Source organism: Saccostrea cucullata, unplaced genomic scaffold (assembly GCF_032062105.1).
Source record: "Saccostrea cucullata isolate Sc308-1 unplaced genomic scaffold, CSIRO_AGI_Scuc_v1 ctg16976, whole genome shotgun sequence".
NCBI classification, from domain to species: domain Eukaryota; kingdom Metazoa; phylum Mollusca; class Bivalvia; order Ostreida; family Ostreidae; genus Saccostrea; species Saccostrea cuccullata.
Window position 1 is genome coordinate 1 of NW_026938285.1, and position 11,635 is coordinate 11,635.

At 33.8% G+C, this 11,635-nt stretch overlaps 1 pseudogene; it reads right to left on the bottom strand.

Moving 5' to 3' along the window:
• Positions 1-413: 413 nt before the first annotated feature.
• On the bottom strand, positions 414-11,448 carry LOC134249902 (major facilitator superfamily domain-containing protein 8-like; annotated as a pseudogene).
• Positions 11,449-11,635: the final 187 nt, after the last annotated feature.

The following is an 11,635-nucleotide window of genomic DNA, read 5'->3' on the forward strand; positions in this document are numbered from 1 at the left end:
ATTTTCCTTAAACCATATCAAATTTGAACTTGATTGGGCAACCATAAAAAAAGTTATTAGAAAAAAACAGAAAATTTGTGGACGGAAGAGTGACAGACGGACAGACGGACAGACAGAGTGATTACTATAGGGCACCCGCAAATCCTTGCGGGGCCCTAATTATTTATATCAAATTAGAATACATACAATGATATACTCGTCATTTAAAATTTTTGATCTCTGAATGTAAATGTGACATGAAATATTACACATATATAACCTTTCTGCTGAAATATATAAAGAAATAGGAAAACTATAATTGTTAAGAATCTGTATAAATCTGTTCTAATTCAATGGAATGCAAATTGGATTGCTAAATATAATTCAGAAAATCAATCTTCGTATCGAATGAATTTTTGAAATAAAAAAATATCTTACGTCTCAAAGACAGCAAAGATGAACAGAGCCACAAAAAAGATGACGTTAATGCAACAACAGCAAAGATATCTGGAGTATAGTCAGGAACTTCTTTGCTGCCTACAACAAAGAATGATTGTCTATATGAGTCTGGACTGTACGAAAGGCCCAAGAGCCTAGAATCACTCTTCGGAAAAATTGTTTAACCCACTTTTCTCATCGTTGCAAACCATAAAATATAGCCATGTATTTAAATTCCACGTACTTAGTTTTTGGTTGACACTACCTAGTATCTAAACTAGTAAAGTTTAAAGCTTCTAGGCTTCTCAGCATCCTAAAATAATTACAGAGATTTGCTGAGTGTGTCACTATGACCTTTTCAGTTGACACAATTCACTGAACAAAGGTGTATCAACCAAATAAAAATGGCTAATTTTTAGATTTTTATAAATAGTGTAATATTTCAAAAGTAGGTCACTTAAACTTTTGTTTTCGGTGACATATATTCCAAAGGCTCAAGATAAATTCATTGACAAGAGTTTAAGATTGTAAGCAACTTAGTATCTGAAATATCTAAATAAAGCCATAAAATTCCAAAAGTAAGTCACTGTGTCCTACTTTGAGTTTGATATTTTCAAGGGCCCTAGAATGCATCAACCTTTGATGATCTGATCATTCCAGGCTTAACAAGTCCCGAATTTAAAAATGTATCATTCACTTAAGGAATGACTTTAAAAGCTACCCATTTTATATGGTATAAACTGGGTTTGGACAGTTTAAGCTTTATAATCCGCAAAGCAGTTTATAATATAAACAAGAGGCCCATGGGCCACATCGCTCACCTGAGAAGCTTTGACCATTCTGTTCTTTACCAGATTTCCCCCTTGTTATACATAATGCATCCCCACCCTACCCCACTGATCATAATTTAGACATTTTGAAACCTACACTACCCCATGATCCTTCCATGGGCACATATGTTTCAGCTTTTTTGGCCCATTGGTTCCTGAGAAGAAGATTTTCAAAGATTTTTCCTATATATTTCTATGTAAAACTTTGATTCCCTATAATGGCCCCACCCTTTCCCGGGGGTCATGATTCCTACAATTTAGAATTTACACTACCCCAGAATGCTTCCACATAAGCTTCACTTTTTCTGGCCCAGTGGTTCTTGAGAAGAAGATTTTCAAAGATTTTTCCTAAATTTCTACATAAAACTTTGATTCCCCATTGTGGCCCCGCCCTTCCCCCGGGGGTCTTGATTTGAACAATTTAGAATCTACACTATACCACGATGCTTCCACATAAGTTTCAGCTTTTCTGGCCCAGTGGTTCTTGAGAAGAAGATTTTCAAAGATTTTTCCTATATATTTCTATATAAAACTTTGATTCCCCATTGTGGCCCCGCCCTTCCCCCGGGGGTCATTAGTTGAACAATTTAGAATCTACACTACCCCAGGATGCTTCCACATAAGTTTCAGCTTTTCTGGCCCAGGGGTTTCGAAAAAAATTTTCAAAGTTTTTTCCTATATCTTTCTTAGTTAAAATTTGATTCTCCATTGTGGCCCCGCCCTTTCCCCGGGGGTATGTTTGGAACAATTTAGAATCTACATTATACCAGGATGCTTCCACATAAGTTTCAGCTTTTCTGGCCTAGTGGTTCTTAAAGAAGATTTTCAAAGATTTTTCCTATATATTTCTATAAAAACTTTGATTTTCCATTTGTGGCCCCGCCCTTCCCCGGGGGTCATGATTTGAACAATTTAAAACTCACTACCCCAGTATGCTTCCACATAAGTTTCAGCTTTACGGGCCCAGGGGTTTTAGAAGAAGATTTTTTAATGACCCAACGCTATTTTTGTCTTTTCTTGATTATCTCCCCTTGCGAGGGGATACCCTTCATTTTAAAAATTTTAAAATTTCCCCCTTTCACCCAAGGATGCTTTGTACCAAGTTTGGTCAAAATTGGCCCAGTGGTTCTTGAGAAGAAGTTGAAAATGTGAAAAGTTTACAGACAGACAGACGGACAACAACGGACGGACGGAAAGGAGGACGACAAAAAAAGTGATCAAAAACTACTTGAGCCTTCGGCTCAGGTGAGCAAAAAAGCATAAACTCTTCCAACCCAGTTTATACCATAAAAAATGGGTAGCTATTAAATTCTTTCCCTTTTTAAATTTTAATTTCTCATTCTTTTGGTGTAAAAAAAGAGGTATTTTTCTTAAAAAATGTCTTTAATTTATACAAAATTTGAATTTAACATCAGGTGGATTGATATGTTTTTGAAAAAGTCATTGTAGAGGCAACCCATTTTATACAATTTTAAAAGAAATTTTTTATCCAATCAAATATATCCTCACAACCAGAATTAAATTATAAACAATTTAAAAATGAATACCTTCAAATTTCCAAAAAAAATCACCATATCTTCAATTTTTCTTTTATAGCGAGCGCAGTGAATCGCAAAGTCACCATCACTTCGAGCTCTTAAAGCAACACCTGTGTGAAGAGAAAATTCACTACTGCACATTCATTCAAAAGAATTTTTTGATGCATAATTTGGACCCACAATGCATCACTTGTTAAAGCTACATTCTCACGAGAAAAGCAGCAAAAGTTCAACTGAAAGTTAAAACATGCCCTGATTTTAAAGGATAAAAATTGAAAAAAAATAGTAAACGAAACGTTCTTCATTTCCTTTCAGCACTCTTCAGGCTTCTTTTTAAAATGTAACTTAGTGCATACGACATCATGTGAATCAAGTTGGACGCACCAAATGTCACATGCAGTTTGATGATCCCAATCTAAATTATAACAAAACTAGTGCTAATTGTAACGGGGACCATTACAGATGTTCCCCAAAGCACCCCAACTCCCTTTTGGTGCCATATTCCCTGTAAGCTTCATTAAACAAGACAAACTCTATGTATTTGAGACTTTAACAACGTTTACCCAGAAGTATACCAAGTTCATTCAAATTTTAGCATTGCACGCGTGCGCATGTGAATGCATGTGCCTAATGACCAAATCATATTGTCAACAAAATCTATATATTTTAATATACTAAACATTAAATTATTTGATCCAAAAGTATTAAAAAAAAAACTCATTCAAGTGTTTTTTTTTTTTTTGCTCATTTCACGTGCACGCACGTGCATACATGTGCATGGTGCCTACCTTCTTGTAAAAGTCCATTACATCTATCTATGTTCTAAATTCCCCCCCTTTTTGTTGAAAACCAAGGGAGTTATAGCTGTTTAAAGTTTCAGCCAATCAGATTGCAGTGCATGTACACTTACGTGCATGCATGTGCAGGGTGACCATACTTTCTTGTAGTAGTCCATTATATTTATCTATGTTCCAAATCCCATCCTGTTTGGTTGAAAACCAAGGGAGTTATAGCTATTTAAAGTTTACCAATCAGATTGCAGCGCACGTGCATGCACATGTTTTCATGATAATTGCTATATATCATGTTGTAGGCTATCCTAATGCATGGCTATGTTCAAAATTTAAAAGGTTTTCGCCAAAAAAAAGAACGATATTGAATTTATTTTCAGCCAATCAGAGCGAAGCGCACGTGCATGCGCGTGAGATTTGCTATTTTAAAACCATGTCATATTGCTATGTACTAAATATCCTTATATTATAAGTTTAAAGCATTTCATCAAAAATTTAAAAAGTTACGCCAATATCAATTAAATCCGTCATTTCATGCGTTGCACGTGACGCTCTTGCAAGCACGTGCGTGCAAATACCTTCTTTCCCCAAATCACAAACATGCCACTACCCTAAAAGGTTTTACCTAAGTCGGTTTATTTTACAAGATCACTCCCGGAAAAAAAATCCCCAGGAAGAAGAAGAAGAAAAAAAAACTAGAAACGATCTGTTGCGAGCAACGAGTAGGTCTTCCTCCGATTAAAAATAACCCATAAAATCGAGCTGAAAATGGATTAAACATATTTTGGACACATTGGGAATTAAAGTAGAGCGAAAAAATCCAATACGCTTATCGATTACGCTATTGAACAACTACTTTTACTTCACTTGTATGTAATAAACTGCAACAGTTAATCTGTCTTGGAATTATGAAAGAAGGGTCACTTTTCAAATTTCGCGCCAAAGCAACGAGTAAATCTTACGTTTCTCGGAATGTTCATTTAAATAGGTGAGATAGCTTCAGTCAAATAAAAAAGAGCGTTTTTATCGCCTAGCCTAAATTTTGAGGTGTGGAAAGTATAACACACACATGAAACATATCGTATATAGGCAAATAACACTAAAGCAGCGAAACAGCTATTAATTGGTAATTTTTCAATTTTCAATAACGAAAGTTGACTATGCCGATTACTTACACTTTCATGAAAAAGATGGTGTGTTTCACTGAGAAAAAAATGCCTCGACCGCCCTACGAGGGTCAAAAAATAAGTTTCTATTATCTTAAATAATTGCATTGAAAAAAATAAAATGTTTATATATGTCAATTAAACGGTCTTTAAAAATTGTTATCTTTAAAAATAAAATATTTTCTTATTGTAACAGTTGTCCTTTCTATTTAATATGACACAAATGTGCAGGGGAAAACAGTGGTCAGTTTTTTACCTATACATTCTTGAAAAACTATTAATTTTAACTATGATTTAAGCTATGTGTTACCGTTATGCAAAACAAAAAAAAGATATTGTACTTCGTTTGAAACCAATTCTTTTCTATTTCTACTTTGAGAAACAACCAAAACCAATTAAAGAAGACTTGTAATAACCTTGGATAATAAATGTAGTTTGACACCGAATTGCAACAAACCTACGACGTGACAATCCAAGTATCCCTTCACATTTCATTTTTCCTATTTACTTTGTTCAAGCAAACGCTCAGGGCCTTGTAAACCCCTATTGCGAAATGTCGGAATTGACAAGACCGCCGCCTTTAAAGATCACGCTTCAGACTTTTGAATGTTAATATCTCGAGTTAGAATTCATCAATTTACAAACAAATTATATATTCAGCCTAATGAGAAATGTTTCTATCAACCATACTAATATGATTTGAAAATATTGAAAAACAAAAAAGTTTAAAAATTTGACTTTTTTTCTTTGATCCGTTACGACGGGAAGTAGAGACGACGTACAAAAGATCGCGTCTTCGATATTTTTATCACGATCTATAATACCTAAAAGTTCCACAGTGATATTTTTAACCGTTCTTTAGATTATCCACGAACAAAATGTCAATTTAAAATCAGATAATTGTCCAAACCCGGGCACCAGAAAGGAATTTCCAAAAAATCTCCAGGATATAGTAACTGCATATAGCAACACATTGTTCCTGCAAATTTCATAAAAATCCATGCAGTAGTTTTCGAGAAATCACGTGCACAAAATTTGTGGTCAAATATTATAATTATAATGACCCAGGCAGTTAACGCCTTTTGCGCTGGAAAGATTAGCTCAAAAAAGCAATTAAGCAATCCTTCCTCTACCTTCACTGAAAATCTCAATCAATATTTCTTTCGTTTTTTATGATTGCCCGGACAAGCCGCCCCTTTTTAAAATCAGTAAATCGTCCATATCTCACGACCGGAAGTGACGACGTACTTATAAAAAAAAAAAAATAATAATAATAATAATAATAATAATAACTAGAAACTCTTGTTGCTACAGCAACAAAGAAGGTCTTCCGTTCTTCTCTATTTTTCTATAAGAAGGATATTTTTCTATTAAAAAAACCAAAATGCCAAAAAAAAAATAATAGTTCCTCCATCTGGGCTCGATCCCATAACCATTAGTATAAAAGTGGAAGAACCCACTGAGCCACCAAATTCCACAAATTTCAGGTTTTTTGTAAGCTTATTATTTTAAGGTTGAAGGAAAAGTTTCAAAATGAAAGAAATAGTTTCGAAAAAGTGGCAAATTTTTTAAAAACGAGATATTCCCTGTTTGATGTGATATTGTGTGTAGGAAAATGATTAGAATAATTATGGGACACATTTGCAGTGAAGCAATGACACTTAGCATATACAGAGTTGTAAAAGCGAAAGTAATACACGTGGTCAGTTGCAGAGGAAATTCAAAATCCCGGTAAAACAGTGAGTGAGTCATGGGATTTTTTTAACACCATATCGTATCAAGCGGGGTAACTGCAATTGATTTAACCTATCTAAAATTTCTGGAAATTTAATTGATAGGAAAAAAGCCATTTCCAAGATTCGGTGGATTCATATTTTAATCTAAATAAAATTGAAATAAAATTAACACCAAGAAAGCAAGAATACTTGATATTAAAATGTCGTAATAGAGCAGAAGAATCGAATGATATTTACAACAATTGTAGAAATAGCCGATGCGAGCTTTAATTAATGTTTATGCTAGCAATAATAAATTTCAGACAGATATGAGATTTTGCCGATATTCACTACAATTTCATAAAGTTTAAAACTCACCTTAAAAAAACTCAGGACACTTTCTTTCAGGTCTCTTCTTGCTTTTATTCCGAATCTTATTAAATTCGTGCCATTTGGCTTGAAACATTTTTCCCCGTTGTGTTGATTGTTTTGTTTTTTTTTTTAGAGAAGGGTGGGGATATTTTATAAGTATTTGTTAGAGTAAGAGTTGCAAATACCTCCACGACCTTAAGCTTGATTGTGACCTTTGGGTAAAGGGGGCCAAAAAACAAGGTCATTTATCAAGGCAAAGGTCAAGGTCATCAAAAGAGAGAGAGAAAGAGAAGGTAAACTTGAGATAAACACTTAAAGCTGAAGCTGAATCTAGATAAAGGTAATGAATATTTCTTTATTACTTTTTAGTAAGGGTCAAAAGGGCTCATTTTGAAGTTTTTAGACATTTGCAGTCTGAATAACATGTCCCAAAATCATTTCAAATACTCTTTTTATAAAAGACATTTATGGGATAGTAAGAAACTTAATTTATGGGTTTTTTTTCTCATAACCGGAAGTCGTCGTTTTTGTTTCCAATGGGACTGACATATTTCAAACTACTAGTAAGGAATACTAAGAAAGATTCCATAAAGAAAAGTTTAAAATTTTGATTTATTTGATCACTTCCTGTGACAAACGGAAGTGACGGGGAACTTAAATAAAAGATTTGTCTACTCAATAAGGTCTTCCATCCCTATTAGTTTTGTGTTTAATCTCTTATCGTTAACAGATCTAGCAATGATAACTTCTGATTTTGAGGACAGGAAGTCACGCGACCGGAAGGAATTTTACTGAGATATTAAACCAATGTTGACATTTGCAATCTGAATAACATATCCAAAAATCATTACAAATACTTTAATTATAAAAAAAATTTATGGGAAAAAAAAATACTCAAATTATGTAGTTTTTTCTCTTTAAACCCGGAAATTAATTTTTGTTTCCGTTGGGACTGATACATTTTGAAACTACAAATAAATGTTAAATTATGCAAAAAAAGTTTCAAAAAAAAAAATTTGAAATTTTCATTTTTTGATCACTTCCTGTGACGACCGGAAGTGACAGCGGACAATCTTATTCCAACGGGTTTTGCCTACTCATCACGATATATCACTTGATTAAGTTTGGGGCTTAATCTTTCCCTTTACGATATTAGCACGAAACTTCTATTTTTAGGACAGGAAAACAAAACGGCCCAAATGAATTTTACAAAGATATTTCAAGTTACTGTATTATTTGCAGTCTGAATAACATATCCGAAAATCATTCAAATACTTTAACTATAAAAAATATTTATGGGGAAAAAAAATATAAAAATGCAGTTTTTCTCTTATAACCGGAAGTTGTCGTTTTTTGTTTCCGGTGGGGCTGACAATTTTGAAACTACAGATAAGGTGCTATAATGTGATGCAAAAAAGTTTCAAAAAAGAAAAAGTTCAAATTTTCATTTTTTTTGATCACTTCCTGTACGACCGGAAGTGACGGCGGAAATCTTAACCCATTGGGCTTTTCTACTTATAAATTATTACTCATATCAGTTTTATCTTTAAACTCTTAATTTTTGAGATATGACTCGGAAAAAAATTTTTGAAAAAAGCGGAAATCAGACATATCGACACCGGAAGTGAATTTTGAAAACCTGAAAACGTCAGTTGAAAAATTTTACTGTTACATCCCCAAAATTTCATGAAACCGTAGCCATCTCTAGAAATCGTCGAAAAAAAAAAAAGGGAAAAAAAAAAAAATAAGAAAAAGAAAAAGGAAAAAAAGTAGAATCACAAAAGGTTTTTCCCTTGAAACGGAAAACCTTAATAATAGGGAAAAAGAAACCGAACAAAACAATAAGGTCTTCCGTTGGAAACGGGATTAAAAATAATAATAACTAAGCAAAGCTCGTTGCAAAGCAACGAGTGGCCCGCCGGGTTTTACGAATAGCTTTCATTTTTAACAAAAAAAAAAAAGGCTCAAAAATGGTTTCAATCCTCTAGAGCTATGTTAATTAATGCAAAAATGGGCCTTTTTTTCTTCCGGTTTACCGGAAGTAACGACGACAGACGGAAAAATTTTTTTTTTCTCCCAGAACTATTTTCCCCAAAAACCCAAAAAGGAAAATACGCGTTTTTCCCACTACTTCCGGTTTAGCCGGAAGGCCGTCACCGGAATATTTTGACGACTTCCATAGATGGAGCTTACATTTTTAACAACTTTGCTTCTTTGATGTATTACAAATTTTTAATACTTTTTGGGATATAAAAGAAAAAATTTGCCCCCCCTAGGCCCTTAATTTTTGGGGCCAGCCCTTTTTAAGATATCATTTAAAAGATCTTAGTATTCTACACTTCTTTTGTTATACATGTTTTAACAAAATTTTCGAGGTAAAAAGTTATCGTTGAAAAGGTATCAAAATTTTTGAAATTCTCGAGAAGACTTTTTTTGGTATAACGATTTCCCGTACACAGAAATTTGGTGAAAATAAAAATAGTTCCGCACAATACATTTATTGCTCATTGCCACAGAAAATCTAATTTTATCTTAAACCGTTTTAAAAAACTAAAAACTGACCCTAAAAAATTCACTAAAATGCAAAAATCTGAACGGAAGTGACGTATAAAAAAAAAAAATATATGTCTAGATTTTTTCACGTTCCGTTTTTCTGAAAGTTTCATCAAAATCGAGCAAGCCGTTTTCGAGAACTCGCGTGCACAAAATTGGTAAAAAAAAAACGTGGAAAAAAACCTAAAAATAACAAAATTTCCGTTGGAAACGGAAGACCTTAATAATAAGAAACAGAGTAAAAAAAAGTTCCCCAACTTCGTTTGGGGAACATAATAAATATCTGCGCTCGCCAAAACGGTCGCCCCATCAACATATTATATTTTACAGAAGCAATTTTGATAAGGACATGCAGGTGAAACAATGTATCCAACAAACCTGCATCTTGAATGCTGAAGTTATATTCTTCATTATGACCCTGTTTCTTGAATACCACAAACAATAGGATGAGTAAACCCCAAAAGGGCACTGAGGAATGCAGGAGCTGTGTACAGATTTAGGTGGAGCCCTGTTGTATGGACTGGTCCGGGGTACCCAATAGGGACCATAGCTGTCTGGATTGCTGCAAAAAAAAAATAGATGAAAAACATTGCTACGGTTTTTTAGTCTTTACTATTAAAATTTGTATTTCTTTTAGGATATTGTCTTACAAGAGGCCTATGGGCCACATAGCTCACCTGACCACATTGGCTGGGCAAAAGCACATTTACTTCAGTATTGAAAAGTTTATGTGGGGAAGGAGTGGGGGGGGGGGGAGCAAGCTTGAATTAAACACTACCTAAGGATGCAGAAGTTTGCAGAATGGATTGATTGATGGGCAGATGTAGAAAAAAAAATATGACCAGAAAAACTAACCTGAATTTCAGTGCAGGTGAGCTATTAAAACAGTTTAAACAATCTCTTGTCTAACAAGGGCACAAAACTTCCCTTTGCAATAGAGCACATTGATCCTGATATAAATTATCAAAAGCTTATAACTTCTATTGTGCACATACTCTCTCACACACACAAAATCATATTATAAAATATGTCCTCCACTTCTCCAACTTCCTTGCAAGGGGATAACAAGTCTTGCTCTATATGACTGTAGCCTTGAATGAATTTAAGTTTCTACACTATTTTACTGCATTGTAATACATTTTTATTGAATTTTGCTGAAAGATAAAAGGCAAAATAAGTGCATACAACTGTATATACTTCCTGATAGGACTTCTGTCATGTTATTATGAAAAAAAGAAATTTTCCCCTTTTCATACCTGGTCCTACAAAAAAGCCATTGCTTGGAAAGCACTGAGATTCCCATGGCTCCTGTTCTCTCTTTGATTTGGGGGCCCCCGAGAGATAAGACCGGACCACTGCCACATTTCCTATACAACATAAAAACCAACAAATTAGAAATTACAACATTTACTGTCTTATTTATAGCTTTCGTTATGTGCAGTCATTGCGTATCATGATATGGCAATTATTTATAACCTAGTTTGCAATCACTAAGTTAATAATTAAGATAATTAAGTTAATTAAAGTTTTAATATGATTTAATTTAACAAATTGTCAGGCTGCATAATAATGTTAATAAAACACCAATATGTATTTCTTTTTTAGTTCATTAAATTTACCATACTAAGTAATATTTTTTAAAAATGTCATATTGTTTGCTGATCTTATCAAGTATTGATAGGGAATAAATATATCATACAGGTAAAAAGTTTAAAGTTTAAAACAACTTCTTAATCTGTTGATAAACATATTTTATTATTACGTGCACTAAAACAACCCTTCATATCCAAACATTTGTACATGCATGCCAACTACGCATTCCATTTCATTCAAATATGTACACATTGGTCAAAAGGTTTATTAAATTACATTAATTGCATGCATTCAAGTATTTGAAAATTAAAAAAAAAATAAACCTGCACCAAATCCTAATGCTCTTGCAGCAATCAGAGCAACTAGTCTGTGTTCCTTAATGTCTTCCAGATAGGCATATAGGATGTTAGCGAGAATGTTAATGATAGGGATACAGCCAGGGGTTCCCTACTTCTACCCAGACAGTTAGACATCTTCCCAAAAAAGGCGAGGCAATGAGCTGACCAATGCTGTAGGGGGCCACCACCCAGCCCAGCAGATCTGTTGTGGCATCTGTTCCAGCTAAAATTCAGGTTATCTTATACAGACAAAGAAAAGAACAACAAGGTTAATTTAAGGAATCACTGTTAGTTAGGAGGGTATTCAGGGCATCAACAATAG